This window comes from Anomaloglossus baeobatrachus, chromosome 1, assembly GCF_048569485.1.
Source record: "Anomaloglossus baeobatrachus isolate aAnoBae1 chromosome 1, aAnoBae1.hap1, whole genome shotgun sequence".
In the NCBI taxonomy this organism is placed as follows: Eukaryota; Metazoa; Chordata; class Amphibia; order Anura; family Aromobatidae; genus Anomaloglossus; species Anomaloglossus baeobatrachus.
The window spans coordinates 877,216,872-877,236,608 of NC_134353.1; the positions used below are offsets into that span (position 1 = coordinate 877,216,872).

Consider the following 19,737-nt stretch of genomic DNA (forward strand, 5'->3'; position numbering starts at 1 on the left):
TTGGCCGTGCTATCCATCTTTGATGCTGCCACCACCATGCTTGACTGTAAGGATGGTATTCTTGGGGTCGTATGCAGTGCCATCCAGTCTCCAAACGTCACGTTTGTGGTTGGCACCAAAGATCTCGATCTTGGTCTCATCAGACCAGAGAACCTTGAACCAGTCTGTCTCAGAGTCCTCCAAGTGATCATGAGCAAACTGTAGACGAGCCTTGACATGACGCTTTGAAAGTAAAGGTACCTTACGGGCTCGTCTGGAACGGAGACCATTGTGGTGGAGTACGTTACTTATGGTATTGACTGAAACCAATGTCCCCACTGCCATGAGATCTTCCCGGAGCTCCTTCCTTGTTGTCCTTGGGTTAGCCTTGACTCTTCGGACAAGCCTGGCCTCGGCACGGGTGGAAACTTTCAAAGGCTGTCCAGGCCATGGAAGGCTAACAGTAGTTCCATAAGCCTTCCACTTCCGGATGATGCTCCCAACAGTGGAGACAGGTAGGCCCAACTCCTTGGAAAGGGTTTTGTACCCCTTGCCAGCCTTGTGACCCTCCACGATCTTGTCTCTGATGGCCTTGGAATGCTCCTTTGTCTTTCCCATGTTGACCAAGTATGAGTGCTGTTCACAAGTTTGGGGAGGGTCTTAATTAGTCAGAAAAGGCTGGAAAAAGAGATAATTAATCCAAACATGTGAAGCTCATTGTAATACTTTAGGGGAACCAAACAGAATTCTTGTGGTTTGAGGGGTTGAATAATAAATGACCCTCTGAATAAACTTTTCACAATTTAAAAAAAATAAAATAAAAAAAGAAATAACATTCTTTTTTGCTGCAGTGCATTTCACACTTCCAGGCTGATCTACAGTCCAAATGTCACAATGCCAAGTTAATTCCGAACGTGTAAACCTGCTAAATCTGCAGGGAGTTGAATACTACTTGTAGGCACTGTATATTTTCTCATAGTTGGAAATAAATGTCAATTATTTCTTATTATTATGGGTGTCCCCACCATCATGTTTCTTGATGGACAAATGCCACATAAGAACCAGGGTGAAGCAGTCTTGAAAGAAGTTTGTCACACTTATCTGAAGCTTAGTAAAGTAAATGTTTACATTTTCCCAGTGCCTAAAGGCCCAGTCACACTTACCAGCGATCCCAACAACAATACAACCTGATAGGGATCGCTGGTAAGTTGCTAGGATGTCACTGGTGAGATGTCACACTAAAGCTGGGTTTACACACTGAGACTTTCTAGCGATCCAACCTGCGATCTCAACCTAGCCGGGATCGCTACAAAGTCTCTGGTGAGCTGTCAAACAGGCAGACCTGGCCAACGACCTAACAGCGATCCGGACCTGCAGAGCGACTAGCTGGTCGTTGGGGACGTGTCAAAAAAGCAGGTGAACTTCACCCGACTTCATTTAATGCCGCGCGGCTCTGTCTGTGTGCCGTGTAAGTACATAAATAATTAAAAAATCCGGCGTGCGGTCCCCCCTATTTTAATACCAGCCAGATAAAGCCATACGGCTGCAGGCTGGTATTCTCAGGATGGGGAGCCCCACGTTATGGGGAGCCCCCCAGCCTAACAATATCAGCCAGCAGACGCCCAGAATTGCCGCATACATTAGATGCGACAGATCTGGGACTGTACCCGGCTCTTCCCGATTTGCCCTGGTGCCTTGGCAAATCGGGGTAATAAGGAGTTAATGGCAGCCCATAGCTGCCAATAAGTCCTAGATTAATCATGTCAGGCGTCTCCCCGAGATACCTTCCATGATTAATCTGTAAATTACAGTTAAAAAACACACACACCCGAAAAATCCTTTATTAGAAATAAAAAACACAAACACATTCCCTCATTACCAATTTATTACCCACAACAAAGCCCTCTATGTCCGGCGTAATCCACGGTCCTCCAGCGTCGCATCCAGCTCTGCTGCATGCAGGTGACAGGAGCAGCAGAAGACACAGCCGCTCCGGTCACCTCCACGCACCTAATGAAGACAGCCGTGTGATCGGCTGAGCTGTCACTGAGGTTACCTGGATCCAGCGGTGGATGCAGCGGTGGCCGCGGGTAACCTCAGTGACAGCTCAGCTGATTGCGCTACTCACCTCATTTGCTGCGTGGAGCTGACCGGAGCGGCGGTGAGTAGCGCGATCAGCTGAGCTGTCACTAAGGTTACCCGCGGCCACCGCTGCATCCACCGCTGGATCCAGGTAACCTCAGTGACAGCTCAGCTGATCGTGCTATTGCCTTCATTAGCTGCGTGGAGGTGACAGGAGCGGCTGTGTCTTCTGCTGCTCCTGTCACCTGCATGCAGCAGAGCTGGACGCGACGCTGGAGGACCGTGGATTACGCCGGACATGGAGGGCTTTGTTGTGGGTAATAAATTGGTAATTGGGGAATGTGTTTGTGTTTTTTATTTCTAATAAAGGATTTTTTCGGGTGTGTGTTTATTTACTGTAATTTACAGATTAATCATGGAGGGTGTCTCATAGACGCCTGACATGATTAATCTAGGACTTATTGGCAGCTATGGGCTGCCAATAACTCCTTATTACCCCGATTTGCCAACGCACCAGGGCAAATCGGGAAGAGCCGGGTACAGTCCCAGAACTGTCGCATCTAATGTATGCGGCAATTCTGGGCGGCTGCTGACTGATATTGTTAGGCTGGGGGGCTCCCCATAACGTGGAGCTCCCCATCCTGAGAATACCAGCCTGCAGCCGTATGGCTTTATCTGGCTGGTTTTAAAATTGGGGGGGACCTCACGCAGTTTTTTTAATTATTTAATTATTTATTTCAATGCACAGTATAGACCCGCCCACCGGCTGCTGTGGTTGGGTGCAGTGACACAGCTGTCACTCAGCGTGGGGGCGTGTCTCACTGTAACCAATCATAGGCGCCGGTGGGCGGGGAAAGCAGGGAATACGAGATTGTTTAATGGGCGGCCGGCTTTTTCAAAAAAGGAAAAGCCGCTGGAGCAGTGTGAATGCCGTGCAGCGCCGGTGATCGGGGATCGGTGAGTATGAGAGAAGGGGGGACACTTCAGTCACTCGGGGGATTAGCGGTCACCAGTGAATCCTTCACAGGTGACCGCTAATCAGGACGCTACACAGACAGAGCCGCTGAGTCGCTGTAAAGTCCCCTTAACTTTCTAGCGATGCATGCTGCACAGCGGGAAACAAAGGACCTAGGAATGGTCCTGAACGATTTGTAGCGATTACAACTTCACAGCAGGGGCCAGGTCGCTGATGTGTTTCACACACTGCAATGTCGCTGGGGAGGTCGCTGTAACGTCACAAAACCGGTGACGTTACAGCGATGTCGTTTGCGATGTTGCAGTGTGTAAACCCAGCTTAAGGGAATTGATATTTGATCAGAAGTATGTACCTTGATAAAGGAATCAATAAAATCCTCCAGATCCAATGTGCTTAGATTATCCTTAAGGACCTTATCATTTAATCTCCACATCTAAGAGCATTGGACCAGAGAAGGTAGGGATAAAGAAAGAAAAATTGGAGCATGATCTGACCCCAGACTATCTCCAATCGTAGCTAGTGGATGCCATGCAAGAGCAAATTGACTCAAAAGGAAGAAGTATATGCAGCTATATGAATTGTGAGGAGATGAAAAATATGTGTAGTCCTTACCCTGTTGATTTAATATGTGCCATCTGTCAGCCGGAGGGCATGGAGGATCCGCTTCTAATAAAGAAGTTGTCTCAGCAGAACAGTACCCTGTCCAGGAATCTACTGAAGGATTCAAGGTAATATTGAAGGCTCTGCCTGTAGTCAAAACGCCTTCTGTAAAATCAGAAAAAGAAGTTAAAAAAGTAGCATGTAGCAATCTGATCCTTATTCGGAAGGTTCCGATTGGCCACTGAGGAAATTGAATTTGCAATTTTTAGTTTATGAAAAATGAATCTGCTCTGATCGTCAACAAGAGAATCAATAAGAGAAAATGTTAGTGATTTGTGGTTTGCTATGGAAACTCCTTTGGCGTATGCACATGTTCAGTCTTGAAGTGTTTCTTGTGACAAAAGAATCTGAACTCTTTGTTTATGCACACAATAAATGATTTGTGAATGTTTCTGTGGAACATTTAATCCTCTTACATTGAGGGAACTAATCTTGATAGAAGCCATCATAGTGGGATGAAAGGGGAGGAGGGAAAAGATAAGAAAAAGAAAAAAATCCCCAAAGTGGATGGTAGCACCTCCACCAGCAAATCACAAGGTCACAAAGCGCCACCAGGTAATCTCATAGAATGAAAAAAAGGGAGAGGACGAGAAGGTGAGAAAGATATTCCACACCTGTCTTGCCGCGTGTCGTTTTCCAATGTGGAAACGGGCATTCTACGGAGAGACAACCCCCCAAAACTTTACTCCAATCCCTAGCCTATATGTGTAAATGTGAGACACATAGGCCAAATTTAAACTTAAAACTTTCAACTATGAATATATGCATACAAATCATAGTGAAGAGGGGGTTAATGCCACGCATCAGCCAAAATGAAGATGTAGCATGTTGATGTTATAAACGTATTCTTTTATTCCATCGGTCTACGCGTTTTGAGGATATACCTCTTCTTCAGGACCAGTGCATCAACATAGTAGATATAAAATAAGATAGATAGAATAAAAGAATACGTTTATAACATCAACGTGCTACATCTTCATTTTGGCTGATGCGCGGCATTAACCCCCTCTTCACTCTGATTTGTATGCACATCCACGTGGGGCTGCGGCAGACGCCATCATCCTATGCTCTATCAGTGGTTGTGACTATCACAACCGTTTCAGGTGAGTGTATTTTTCCTGATCTACCTCACTGATCTGTTGGTATTACACTATCAGCGCTCCTTATTTTTCAGTTTAACTATGAATATATGTCACCAGCAATATCATTTATGAGAACTAGCTCTTTTGAACAGGTCCCTATTTAGATTCCCCAATAACTCTCAATTAAGCAAGCTGCTCCCAAATCTGGAGCTACACCAAAGAAGAAACTGTGAAAAAAATAATTCAGTCAGATGGGAGGACAAAATCTCTGCTATTCCATCCTCTGGGACCCCTCCTTCTTGGTTCTCTCTGTGGTTGAGGAATATTATCCAATATGGGACCTCTTGGAAGTTCTGGCCAGTCCACAGGCGGGATTGACACAGAAAGAATCCTCAAACTTGAATCAAAAGCTGGAATGTCCCCAGGACTATGGGGAATATGCAAAGAACCTAGATGATGAACTTGGAGTCAAAAAGGAAATCTCTAAGAGTTAGCTAAGATACCTTTCTTGACTTTATACCTGTGGACTCGACATATCACGTCCCGTGATTTAGACATGCCAGTGGATCTCCTTCTCTAGAGACCTGAGAGCCCTGTCAAATTCCAGTTCCATATTTTTAGGAACCTTTAAAATGGAAAGGAAAAGATGGCACAAAGTCATTTCCAATCTATGCTGTTCCACCATTTCTGGGAATCCCTTAATCTTGATATTATTATGTCGTCCTCTATTCTCAATGTCATCCACCAGGTCACTCAGGTACTCTAACAGATAGGAGTGGGATGAAATAGCCTGTTTGTGACTGCACACCTCTTGCGCTATAGATGCTGACCGTGTTTCGGCGCTGGATACCCTCTCTGACAATTGCTGCAGCTCTGTTTTGATGGCTGATGGCTCAGCCCTGTATGAAGACTCTAAGCTGGATATATTGCTCTCCATGTCTTTTTTTGTAAGGACAACTCATTTACAGACTCTGAGGTCCTCCCAAACTGCTTCCATCTCAGATGAACCACCTTGAAAACTCCCTTAAGGATGTCTAGGGGAAGAAGATACTGGTCATGGCAGAGAAGGAAAGGAGCCCCTTTCCGAGAACCTAACAATTCCTTCAGCATGTCATGTATCCATATTGTCTTCTAACTGATTGGTGGCCACTGTTGTATGACCAGGTGAGGAGGGGACCAAGGCTTCTCCAAATCATTAAGGACACACCTTGATGTTAATAGTGTTGATTATTATCTGTACGAAATCTTGGCTTGAGGTGTCCGGTCTCCTGCAGGTTGTGGAATTTGTGATTACTGTGAGTACTGGGTCGTGACAATATTATATGAGGAAGATACACAGCAAAATTTATTAAACAATGGGTGCAACACTGTCACAAAAGAGACCCCACCATGGGGAGTTTAGTATCTCCAAAATTTTTTCAACTACCCAAACTAAAAGAACCTGGCTAAAGTGCAAAGGTTTTTTCTAGATGTGGAGCATCCTGCTGCAAAACCTGCAACTATGTTCACAAGTCATCAGTTTCTGACAGCACTAATACACGTTATTTTGCCATCAAATAATATATGACTTGCAATTTGCAAAATGTTGTGTATTAATGGATTTCGAAGAGGTGGTGATATCAAGAGATGTTTAATAACCAGGGAAGCATTTTTGATTTTTAATTTGGACTCGATTTCCAAAGGGATTTGTGGCGCCCCTGACCTGGTCAGGCACCACTGAGTACTGCACCCATGCTGGGGACAGTACAATACAGGTAATCCAGAAGGCTGACCGGGGTGTGGAACACAGGCGCATAGTGATCAGGTCTCACACATGTACCCATGAGAGGACCCCTGGGGATCCCAGGAGGGGGAAAAGCCTTGACCTTCACTGGAATAGTGGAGGGGGCCAAAAGCCTCCATCTCCTCTCAAGGGGTGTGGTGGAGAGTCTGGTTGCTAGGTGGCGTAGGCAAGAACAGGAGAGGAGGGGCAGTGAGTCAGTTAGAGGAGAACTCCAGAGGGCTCAGTGAGGAGCAGACCTGTGGGGTTGATGCTGTCTAACAGCGCCCGCGCAGTGGCTACTGACAGGGGAGAACGGTCAACTAGGAGTGCTGCCTGAAAGCCAGCTTCAGCTAGAGAGAAAGCACGGAGTGGGAAGTAAGGAGACTGCTAGAGAGCACCAGGCCCAACCGGGCGGCAGATCCCGAAGCGAAGATAGATCCAGCTTTCTTCTGCTAAACCTGCCGGTGTGGGGCTCTCAAAGCCCACACCACAACACCACAAAAGCCGCAGCCACGTAACCGCAGTGAGGGCCCATAGGTCACAGGAGGCAAGAAGCTGGAGTGGCCTGGTCCGGGGAACAAGCAAACGGCAAACAAAAGGGGGAGAGAGGCTGCAGCATCTTCCCTGGGCGACCCCCATAGGGACTCAAAGTCGGGGTCACCCCAAACCACCAAGGGCTAAGGAAGGCGAGTCAGTAGTCACCCTCATAAAGTCAGCCTGAAGGATACCTGGTTCCCATCTGGTTCATCTCAGCTACGCCCGGGCTACTCACCAGTCCATCAAATGTGAGTAAAGCCCTTGAAAGACAATTCTGCCTGTGTGGAGTTATTCTGCGCCTTGTGGTACTACAAACCTACACCGGGCCCTGGGGCTTGCCTCACTCTCAGGAGGCTATTCCAACTAACTGCACTCACCATCAGCCCCAGGCGACCCTCAACCTGCAGTGGCGGTCCCTACTGGCCGCAATACTGAGAGTGGCGTCACGATCAAAACCGAAGATTCCCTACCTGTGACCAGCACCAGCTACGTGGAGTCCCTGAAGGTATGCACCGACACAGCACCGGCGGGGCTTCACATCTGGCGTCACGAACAGGATAAGGACTAGACCTGTCCAGACAGGTGACCATGTGCCTGGGCGGTCCGCTTGAAAAATTGGAAGCGCCGCCATATTGCCACCATGAAAAGCGCGCTGAAAAAAAACAGCAGCCCGCGCTGGAAGAAGTTACCGCCCACGAAGAGGTGTGGCTACCCAGAGATCCCCTGCAGAGTTCGGACCTTGCCAGCTATGAGAGTGGAAGCGTCCAGGGACGGCGGGAAGGAAAGAGAGCCAGAAGCCTGCTGCTGGGAGAGGAGCTGCTGAAAGAGGCAGAGCAGAAACTGAACAGCTTGCTATCAGAGGCAACGGCGAGTCCACAGCTGGAGAGTCGTGCAGAAGAGGGTGCAGAAGAAATGGCGTCTGACCGCAGAAATCCAGAACCGGGCTCCGCTGCCTGGTGGTATCGGGAGCTGGCCCAGTTCTGCGACCGACTGGAGAACCGGGTCGTGGAGCAGATTAGAGAAGAACGAATGGAACTGCTGGAGATGGCTGCCGCGGTTCGGGCCTATGAAAGGAGAGCCGCGCGCCGAGTGCCAGACCGGACGGCGACGACGCAGACCCCGATGCTGCCACCGGTGGGTGAGTCGAGTGATGCCCCGGCCAGCGCAAGTGCCCCGACCCCTGCTGCCACGCCCGCGGTCCCCGAAGAGGCGTCCGGTGCGGCGACGCTGAAGCAGGCCGCAGCCACGCCAGGTGCGGCCTTCCAAGCCCCAGCGGCCGCAGCGATGCCCTGCTCGGCCCACCAAGACCCGGTCCCTGCAGCAACGCCCAGTCCGGCCCGCAAAGAACCGGCTGCCACCGCGACCCTCATCCGCGTCGCAGGCGTAACGCTGACCCAGGCCGCCGCCCTGCTAGGCCCGGCCCGCCGAGACCCCACCGCCGCAGCAACGCTCGTCCGCGCCGCAAGTGAGGTGCTGAACCAGGCCGCAGCCACGCCAGGCGCGGCCCGCCAAGCCCAGACTGCTGCAGCGACGTCCAGCCCAGCCTGCACAGAGCCCCCTGCAACAGCGACACAGATCCAGGCCGCCGCCATGCCAGGCCCGGCCCGCCAAGACCAGGCCGACGCCAGCCAGGGCGCGGCCCGCCAAGACCAGGCCGCCGCCATGCCAGGCGCGGCCCGCCAAGACCAGGCCGCCGCCATCCAGGGCGCGGCCCGCCAAGACCAGGCCGCCGCCATCCAGGGCGCGGCCCGCCAAGACCAGGCCGCCGCCATGCCAGGCGCGGCCCGCCAAGAAGAGATTACCTCATCGTTTACCCCGGCCTGCAAGGCCAGAGCAGACACCGCTCCCCAGTCCAGAGAGGTCCCTGCTAGGAAGACCCTGATAGGAGAGGACCCCGAATACTGGAAGCTGAAGGCTGACCTAGAGGCCCAGTTCCCACAAGAGATGGTGGATCGGTATCTGCTCCCTCCGCATACCCCCAAGGAGATTCAGGTAACCCCTGCAGCCGCGCCAGAGAGTCCACCGCCCAGACCAGCTGAAGAAAGCCCATCCCCAGCACTGCCACAACCAGAGTGCAGCGAAGAACTAAGGGGGAGAGGAGGCCAGGAAGCTGAGGAGCTGACTCCGGAGCCACCAGCAGTGGATCTATACTCAGAGCCGGAGATGTTGCCCTATTCCCGTTGGGATGAGGAAGACCTGACACCGTCCGCTGACGAAGATCTGCCTAAAAGTCTCACCTGGGAGTTTGCAAGCTGTACCACGCAGAGTTCAGGCCGCAGGACAAGGCGTCGCAACAAAACAACGCTGTCCCCTGCACCACAATCTCCAGAGCAGAGGGAAGTTGCAGCCAGAGACCTACAGGAGAAAAGGTTACTGAGAAGGTCCAGAGCCCAGGCTAGAGGACCCCTTTGCAGAGGAGTAGTGGAAGATTTCAACTTGAAAAGTGGATATGGATTCATTGTAGCACCTGGTGTGAAGGAAGGGATATTTGTCAACCGAAGAGATGTGAGCGCTCATCTGCCTAGAGGACACCCTGGCAGAAACCTAAAGATGGGGGATTCAGTACAATTCACTATGCATGAAGGCGAAAGAGGACTGTACGCGCTTGACGTAGCACTATGCTCCAGCAAACCTTACAGCCACCCCATGCTACAAGAAAGAAAAGACAGAGATAAAGACACAGATGAAGATCAAGAAAGAAAAGATAAGGAACCTACAGATGAAACGACCTCAGACGACGATAAAGAGCAGGAAAGCAGCAGGTGCCACAGCCATACAGGCTCAAGCCCTGGTAAAGAGGAGTAAAGTAAAGTAAAGAAAGAAGTTACCAGTTGAAGTTTGAAAAGTTTGTTTTGCAACGTTTAAGCATGTGCCCACAAAAACTATTGTGAGAAATAAACCTTAAGGCTATGAACTGGCTATAGCCACAAACTCTCGCAGTGTAAATAGTTACACCAGAGGGCACCACCGCCACCAGAGTCAGCCTGTTTAGGGGCTTGGCTCGTCTGCAACCAGGAGGAGCCCGTCCGTATATAGGGCCTTGGCTCACCTGCAACCAGAGAGCACGCCTGTTTATGGGGCCTTGGCTCACCACCACAAAGAGGGTACCTGGTCAGCACCAACTGTAGAGGCCGCCTCTGCATCCTGCCAGAAGAGGCTGAAGGCGCGGATCCACCAGGCCAGGTATACCCTGAAGACCACCAGCCCATGAAAGCCGCCTCTACATCCTGCCAGAAGTGGCTGAAGTCGCGGCCAACGTGAAAGGGGTTTTGGGTGGGTTAACGGACTTGTGGGTGGAGGGTGGTGATGTATGGTACCTGGTGCTTTTAAATGTTTTACATGTTTTAATGTTTTATGCATTTTAAAATGTTGTCTTGCAGCCCGAGGACGTGCTGGTGATAACTAAGGGGGAATGTGGCGCCCCTGACCTGGTCAGGCACCACTGAGTACTGCACCCATGCTGGGGACAGTACAATACAGGTAATCCAGAAGGCTGACCGGGGTGTGGAACACAGGCGCATAGTGATCAGGTCTCACACATGTACCCATGAGAGGACCCCTGGGGATCCCAGGAGGGGGAAAAGCCTTGACCTTCACTGGAATAGTGGAGGGGGCCAAAAGCCTCCATCTCCTCTCAAGGGGTGTGGTGGAGAGTCTGGTTGCTAGGTGGCGTAGGCAAGAACAGGAGAGGAGGGGCAGTGAGTCAGTTAGAGGAGAACTCCAGAGGGCTCAGTGAGGAGCAGACCTGTGGGGTTGATGCTGTCTAACAGCGCCCCGCGCAGTGGCTACTGACGGGGGAGAACGGTCAACTAGGAGTGCTGCCTGAAAGCCAGCTTCAGCTAGAGAGAAAGCACGGAGTGGGAAGTAAGGAGACTGCTAGAGAGCACCAGGCCCAACCGGGCGGCAGATCCCGAAGCAAAGATAGATCCAGCTTTCTTCTGCTAAACCTGCCGGTGTGGGGCTCTCAAAGCCCACACCACAACACCACAAAAGCCGCAGCCACGTAACCGCAGTGAGGGCCCATAGGTCACAGGAGGCAAGAAGCTGGAGTGGCCTGGTCCGGGGAACAAGCAAACGGCAAACAAAAGGGGGAGAGAGGCTGCAGCATCTTCCCTGGGCGACCCCCATAGGGACTCAAAGTCGGGGTCACCCCAAACCACCAAGGGCTAAGGAAGGCGAGTCAGTAGTCACCCTCATAAAGTCAGCCTGAAGGATACCTGGTTCCCATCTGGTTCATCTCAGCTACGCCCGGGCTACTCACCAGTCCATCAAATGTGAGTAAAGCCCTTGAAAGACAATTCTGCCTGTGTGGAGTTATTCTGCGCCTTGTGGTACTACAAACCTACACCGGGCCCTGGGGCTTGCCTCACTCTCAGGAGGCTATTCCAACTAACTGCACTCACCATCAGCCCCAGGCGACCCTCAACCTGCAGTGGCGGTCCCTACTGGCCGCAATACTGAGAGTGGCGTCACGATCAAAACCGAAGATTCCCTACCTGTGACCAGCACCAGCTACGTGGAGTCCCTGAAGGTATGCACCGACACAGCACCGGCGGGGCTTCACAGATTCAATTTACGTAAAGAAATTATGCTTCATTCTTAGGCTGGCTTTGCACGTTGCGGCATCGCAAGCCAATGCTGCGATGTCGCACGCGATAGTCCCCGCCCCTGAAGCAGGTACTATATCGTGTGATAGCTGGCGTAGCGAAAATTATCGCTACGCCAGCTTCACATGTACTCACCTGCCCTGCGACCATCGCTCTGGCCGGCGACTCGCCTCCTTTCTAAGGGGGCGGGTCGTGCGGCGTCATAGCGACGTCACACGGCAGGCGGCCAATAGCGGCGGAGGGGCGGAGATGAGCAGGATGTAAACATCCTGCCCACCTCCTTCCTTCCGTAGAGCCGCCGGCGGCAGGTAAGGTGAAGTTCCTCGCTGCTGCGGCGTAACACACAGCGATCTGTGCAGCCGCAGGAGCGAGGAACTACATCGTACCATCGCTGCAGCAAAATTATGGAAAAGTCGGAGCTAGCAACGATGATACGATAACGACGCTTTTGCGCTCGTTTATCGTATCATTTAGGATTTACATACTACGACATCGCAAATGACGCCGGATGTGCGTCACTTTCGATTTGACCCCACCGACATCGCACCTGCGATGTTGTAGTGTGCAAAGCCGCCCTTAGGGTTGTAGGTTATTTTTTTTTATTGTGTACATAAATTTGGTTTCTTTTGTCTATATGTTTATTTTAATTATGCACAGGTGTATTTTTTATATTTTCATTGGTTGTTTGAAATATTTAAGGATGCCGGGAAATTTTTATCCCAAGAGGCTTTGATAAAGAACTCAACCAGCTTTCGAAACGCGTTGCCAGATCCTCTATCCCCCACGGTTTTTCTTGATGCCATTTTAAAATGATGCAATGGAATAAATATTATTAATTTTGAAAAAGATCATCCTGGAGGGGGAAATCATTTTTTTTAAGAGTTTTATAACACTCATTCCTACCAAATTTCTTCAAAAGTGAAGTGGTCTCTCCTAAAAAAAGTTTTGTGAATTTAATTTAAAAATAAAAAGAAAAATTGCTGCTAAACTTTAAAAAGTTTTAATATGCTGACAAAAAGAAGACATTTAAAAAATAATAGTGATGTACAGTAGACAAATAGTGAACGTTATCTATGAACTACTTTGTACAGAATTTCTGTGTTAATATTATAAAATTCAAATATCAAATATTTCAAAATTTTTGACAAATTTGTTCCAATGCTGTGATCTGGGGATCACTGGTTTTGCCATTGGTCAGAACACCAGCGATCAACAAGTTATCCACTGTACTATGGATAACTTGACTTTGAAGGCAATTACCCTATATTGAAACTTGTACCTGAGTACTATGAGTTCAATAGGCAGTCTTTAGTAGTTGACAGCTATCTTTGTATGCATGTTGCTGCTATCATGTGGCTATTTTAGAGGTGGGATTTTTCAGCAAATAAAACAGCATAGTTACATAGGTTAAAAAAAGACCTATGTAGTTTGTAGTTCAACCTTCAAAGTTGTAGTCAAATCACACGAGTCACATGTTGCTTGCGACTTGCATTGAAGCCTATGGCAAATGTGTCGCTTACAACCAACAACTGGAAATCCAACACAATTAGAAACATTTATGACTATGTATCACAGTGACAACATGACGTAGATCTCAACGCAACACTATAGAAAATCATTACATCCAATGTTGTAATGTGTCACTGTGACTTCACTTTCACGCGACCCATGTCATCGTGTAGCCCAAGCCTAAAACACTGAATTGTTACCATAAACCTATATATCAATTTTTTCAACTCTTCCTGCTCTACAATACACAGCCCTTAGAGCAGCATTTTCAATATGATAAGTTCTCTTTAAAGGAATTTGGTAGTTAAGAATTTACAGTAAGGTAAAAACGTTCCATATTAGAAGTCAATAGAAAGAAGCTTTATAGAAAAGCTCACAAAGACTATTAAATAATAATTTCTGCTAGCTACAAAATGTCTTATTCTGCACGTAATTTACTTGGCCGTGTAATATGAAGCATTTAGGAGGCGGCTATGAATATCTCATAGACTGTTCTCCTTCAAGACAAATTAGGTGAATTTCCATAAAATAAGAAAAGGACCTTACAATATTTCATATAACAGAGACTCATCGCTTGTAATTTAGTACTAAATGCTCTTCTGAAATGGAACTGTCATGTATTAGTATTCATCACATCTTTTTCATCAGAGGAAGTTATTTATAAAATCCCTACTCTTATTTTAGCTCAGTGTGCATATGTAGAGGAAGCCATATGCACATCACTTCTATTCTTTCCTTGTGAATAAATAAATTCCGTATTCTATGGAGGAATATCTATCTATCTATCTATCTATCTATATATATATATATATATATATATATATATTAGATTCATGGCGCATTTCTACCAGAGAATTATTATAATTACACACGTGTGTTTATTTCCTTTGTATGTATTGAAACAACACAAAAAACAACAGAAAAAAAGTCAAATTGTACATAATGTCACACAAACACCAAAAATGGGTCAGACAAAATTGTTGGAATTCTTGGCACTGTTAGATGGGTGGCAGGGTGCGGTGGTAGTCGCAGCAGGTACTGCCATCTTGCTGCGGCACAGCCCGGGGTCAGTTCTCTGCGCCGTGTATCCCCCTTTAGTGCAGGGAAAGGGTTGTGGGAGTTGGGGTGTGGGGCACTTACTTGCAGGCCTGAGGCCAGGGCTAGTTCTATCTTCGGGACCCCTTCCCAGCTGCCAATTGCAGCAGGTCCCAGTGCCCTCAAACACCACACACTGACACAGATCTTCTTTACCAACAACAATTTTTCGCTGAATAGGTTTTCACAAAGTCTCTCATCATGCCTGCGGCGGGCACACTTCTTTTCAGTTACAAGGGGAATATGTTGTGGATGGGGGCCGGACCACTGCAGAGGGCTGCTCGGATCCGGGTTCGTTACTGTGGCTCGAGTGGTAGCCGGACCTGGGTTCGTGCGTCCGTCCGTCCTCAAAACCGTAGAAAGGGTGTATTTACAGAGGAAATGTTTGTCAGTGATGCCACCCGTGGGTTGCGGTGAGGGTTGGTAGCATCGCCGCTGCCTGGACATGGGACGCCCGGGGCTGATGGAGTGGGGCAGCAGGATGGTATCCCCTCCACGGGTAGGGGAGGTGTTATCCCGGTGCCCAGGTGTACGGGAGGAATGCTGTGGAGAGTGTCATGCAGGGCTGGACCGGGCAAGGATGGTGTACTCACAGTTCCAAAGAAATCCACACAGAATCCAGTGTTAAACCAAATTGCCAGTGACTGGTAACCTCCGGTGGGTGTATTCGGGTCCCACATCCTTCCTTGTACAGCAAACAGGGGTCCCTTCCTTCTGCACTCAGTGTTTGTGTCTTCAACAGGACAACTCCGCTTGAAATGGGTGAGTCCACTCCCGGTAACTTTGTTTGTTGGAATCTGTGGCTTGCAAAATCTGACCTGTGGGATCTCTGTGGGTTCTGGAGGACACCCTATCCCCCGTGTTGGGCTTCCGTTTCACTCTCTGGGCTTGCTGGTGGGACAAGACGTGGAATCTTGTCCCCGGCTGGCTAATTGTCAAGGGGCAATTACCATGTTCCTGGTAATTGCTCTGTTTCATTACTGAGCATGCTCTCCTAGAAATTCGGCAGTTGTACTCCCTGGTTCTGCAGGTGTGCTCTTAACTACTGTTTGCGCTTGTGTTCTTATTTAAGTTTCTTGACCCCAGACCATTCATTGACTCCTCTCTGCCTTCTCCCTGTTCTTGTCGTTACCTCTTGGCTTATGACCTTGGACCATTACCTGACCGTGTCTCTGTCTGCTCCCTGATTCTACGAGGGGCTGCTGATAAGTCTTTGGCTTTGTGATCTTTTTTGTTTCTATGGTAACGAATGTTACATCACATGAAAGCCTTATGTGTCTAATATATGTTTTCAAAATTTTGTGTTTGTTGCTTATGGAACCAGTGTTCTACGCACGCGGGAAAATCAAAACGGCGGAGTCTAATGTGATATTCACAGCAACTGAGAGCAGAGGAGTGATAAATTTTTTGTTTCTGCAAGGAAAGCCCACGAAGGATATTCATGGTGATATCTCGCAGACATTGGGGGATCAATGCCCTTCATATTCCACAGTTAAGAACTGGGTTGCCAAATTTAAGCCGGGCCACTTCAACACCAATGATGTGGAACGTCCTGGACGACCGAGAGTGGTTGTTGTTCCGGAGATCGTTGATGCTGTGCACAACCTCATACTAGACAATCGACGAATTTCAGCTAAAGCAATAGCAGACATCATGGGGATTTCCGTGAACGGGTTTGTGTCATCATCCATGAACATTTGGACATGAGGAAGCTACCTACAAAGTGGGTTTCCAAATGTTTGACAACAGATCAGAGAAGCATGCAAGTGAAAACTTCCCGGTTCAGTTGTCAGCGTTTCCGGACTGATAAGAACTTCCTGGATCGACTGGTCACTATGGATGAGACCTAGATTTATTTGTATGACCCTCTAAACAAGGACCAGTCAAAAGAGTGGAAGCACAGTGGTTCTCCTCGTTCAAAGGAGATCAGGGTGCAAAAATCAGCCACTAAGGTGATGGCGTCTGTGTCCTGGGATAAGGAGGGCGTGCTGTTAGTGGACTACCTTCAAAAGGGTTCCACCATCAATGCAAGGTATTACATTGAACTTTTGGACAAATTAAAGGCAGCTCTGAAGGCCAACGCAGCAAGCTGTCCAAAGGAATCTGTTCCTGCAAGTCAATACCTCCCCTCACACTACACAAGCAACCACGGCAAAACTGGCAGAGCTGGGTTTCCAGCTGGTTGACCACCCACCTTATTCACCAGATCTAGCTCCCTCCAACTATCATCTGTTTCGAAACCTGAAGAAACACCTCAAGGGTACCAAATTTGACACCATTTCTGATGTCATAGCTGCTACAGATGCCTGGTTTGAGGCACAACCGAAATCCTTCTTTTTGCTAGGCTTACAGACCTTGGAATACTAATGTAAGAAGTGTGTTGAGTTGACATCAGTGGAAAGTATGTGGAATAAATGTAAAGTTTCATCATCGTATCTCTCTGGGTAAAGCCAAATACTTATCAGCAGCCCCTCGTAATACGTGCTCTCTTGGAATTCTGACCCTCCGCTTGTTACTTGACTGCGTCTCTGCTTACTCCCTGAGTCCTGTTGTGTTCTCCTGTTTTCTGATCCCGTCTTGTCTGACTACCCTTCCGTTTATGCTGTCCAAAAGTAGTGACTAGGATCACACTAGTTCTGTATTTCCATCCGTTTCTGGGGACGTCTTGAAGCATAAAATAATATAATATCTACCATGCTTCCAAATATAAATGAAACACTTTAAAGATGATGATAAAAATGCCATATCTTATAGTTGCACCCCAGGGACTCTGTCCTGCTAATCAATTGTTGAGTATATACACCTTAAAGTGGTCTGAAATTAAGATACAGTTGGGGTTACCAATGAGAGGCTGGGGTATGGTTGCTGGAAAGTAAATTGCATAAATGTATATGTATGAGCATTTATAAATTCATTTGTTTGTTTATGTAAATACAGTGCCTTGTGAAAGTATTCGGCCCCCTTGAATTTTTCAACCTTTTCCCACATTTCAGGCTTCAAACATAAAGATAAAAATGTTACTTTTATGGTGAAGAATCAGCAACAAATGGGACACAATTGTGAAGTTGGCACTGATACTCCTGGGACCTGAACCAGCAACCCCTGGGTCCAAGTGAGTAGAGACTGTTAAAGACAACCAGGTGTGATCTCCGTTATTACCCCTGTTACATCTCCCAGGCATGGCCCTACCTGCGGAGGGCCTAACATCATTGCTGCAATTCCCACCAGCTCTGGGAGTACCCACATTTAGCAGCGGCGGCTCTCCATCCTTAACCTCAACCGGCAGGTGGTGTCACATGACAATAACTCTTATCATCCCCTGTACATATCCCTCCTTACAAAAGGGGACCAGGGCACGGAACCGGGCAACGGCCACCATAGTGACATTCCCAATTATAAGTACGGCCCGGGACCGAGTACCCCTTCCCTGGGCGACACACTACATAGTATTAACTTAAAGGGGATGAATAATATTGCACGCCCCACTTTTCTGTTATTTATATTTTAAAAAATTTGAAAATAAGCAATACATTTTGTTCAACTTCACAATTGTGTCCCACTTGTTGTTGATTCTTCACCATAACATTAACATTTTTATCTTTATGTTTGAAGCCTGAAATGTGGGAGAAGGTTGAAGAATTCAAGGGAGCAGAATACTTTTGCAAGGCACTGTATATCTCTCAAATAGGTAAGGGCCATTATAATAAAAAGCACTAAAAAAGAGATATAAAAATGGAGAAAAACTTGCCTTCAGGCATTTCTCTCATAAGTATTTTAGTTCACTATATAGATCAGAATGTATCTTAAGTTCAGACAACTTTAAGATGTATATACTCAACCATTGATTAGTAGGACTACATTGAAAACCAAAATCCTTTAGTACATTTTTGAGATTTCATGATGCCTTCAGATATGGCGTGGTGATGACTGTGCTGTTGAGAAATAATGAGAGACTAATTTGCAGGATCCAGATGAAAGGTGGTTTATTTCTCAGCGCGTTTCGAAGTGTTCACACTTCTTCCTCAGGAGAACCACTGAATTACAAAGACATGCCTGTTGTACAGTTGAAATAGAAAGTGATTTTAAAAATAGCACCAAATCAGACACATGGCATGCTTTGTCAAGGTTCAAGACACATGTATTGTGACATTTCAACTGAGAATATCTCTGGTTCCTTCATATTGTTACTAAGAAAGTGAACATATTTCAACATATCATCACCATATATCATTCGGATGGTTTGTGTTGATCTGTCCTGTGATTTGCTACTTGCACACAGTCAAGGCACCCAGTGTCAGAGGCAACAAAACAACCCCAAAACATCTTTAAACCTCCACCATATGTGACTGTAGGTCTTGTGTTATTTTCTTTGTAGGCCTCATTCCGTTTTTGGTAAACAGTAGAATGATGTGCTTTACCAAACAGCTCCATCTTGGTCCAATCTATCCTCAAGACTCTTTCCCAAAATGGATTTGGCTTACTCACATACATTTTGGTGGACTGAAGTCTATCTTTTTATGTCTATGTGTCAGCATTGAGGTCCTCCTGCAATAGTGTTTCACTTCATTCAAATGTTGACGGATAGTTCACGCTAACATTGATGTCCCTTGAACCTGCAGGACAGCTTGCATTTATTTGCAACTTGATTGAGGCTGCTGATCCACCATCCTGATTATCTTGCTCTGTAACCTTTTATCAATTGTTCTCTGCCATCAACTTCCAGGGAGATTAGCTACAGTGCCATGCTATGCCATGGATGGCAGGAAGAGCAAATAAATTTTGGAACAAATCAAGCCAGACTTGTAACTGGAAGCAAGGATCACCAAGTTATGAATTGCCTACTTGGACACATCATACAAAGAGAGCAATCACTGGAAAAGGACATGATGCTCGGAAGAATAGAAGGAAGAAAGTGAAGAGGAGGATCAGCAACCTGATGGCTTAATACAATCAAGATAACAGAGGAGAAGACCCTGTTGGACCTATCTAGGCTTCTCCAGATCTTCCTACAGAGCGTTCATCCATCATGTCGCCATGGCTTGAGTTCAAGCTGAAGGCCATTAACACTAGAAGTCCCAGAGAGGGGTCATTTAACATTTCTACCATTGGAACCCTATGGAGCTCGAAATTCCTGGGACTTCTAGTGTTAAATAACAATAAGGGGAGTAAATTCCAACAGAAATATACTCCAGGCCCTGAATGAGTACAATTTTTAAGTGGGCGCATAACAGTGAAGTGGCACCAAACTGATTAGGAGCTATAAACCTTTTAATTCATTGGGGCCACAGTTGCCTATATGTTTGGATATTCTCCTTAAAGTATGATATTAATCATTACTCTTTGTTTGCATACATGTAGTAATTATTTTCTCAGTTAGTCATTAAACATTGCATTATTACTGTATATTATACCCATTCCTATCAACATGCAGGACATGTATAATTCTGT

General features: G+C 47.4%; 1 long non-coding RNA gene across 1 annotated transcript in view; it reads right to left on the minus strand.

Moving 5' to 3' along the window:
* LOC142301611 (uncharacterized) overlaps window positions 1-19,737 on the minus strand; it is a 69,868-nt gene that overhangs the window by 12,145 nt on the left and 37,986 nt on the right. Inside the window, exon 2 of the long non-coding RNA XR_012752845.1 lies at window positions 3,650-3,802. This is a non-coding gene — a long non-coding RNA (uncharacterized LOC142301611). The remainder of the gene's footprint in view (window positions 1-3,649; window positions 3,803-19,737) is intronic.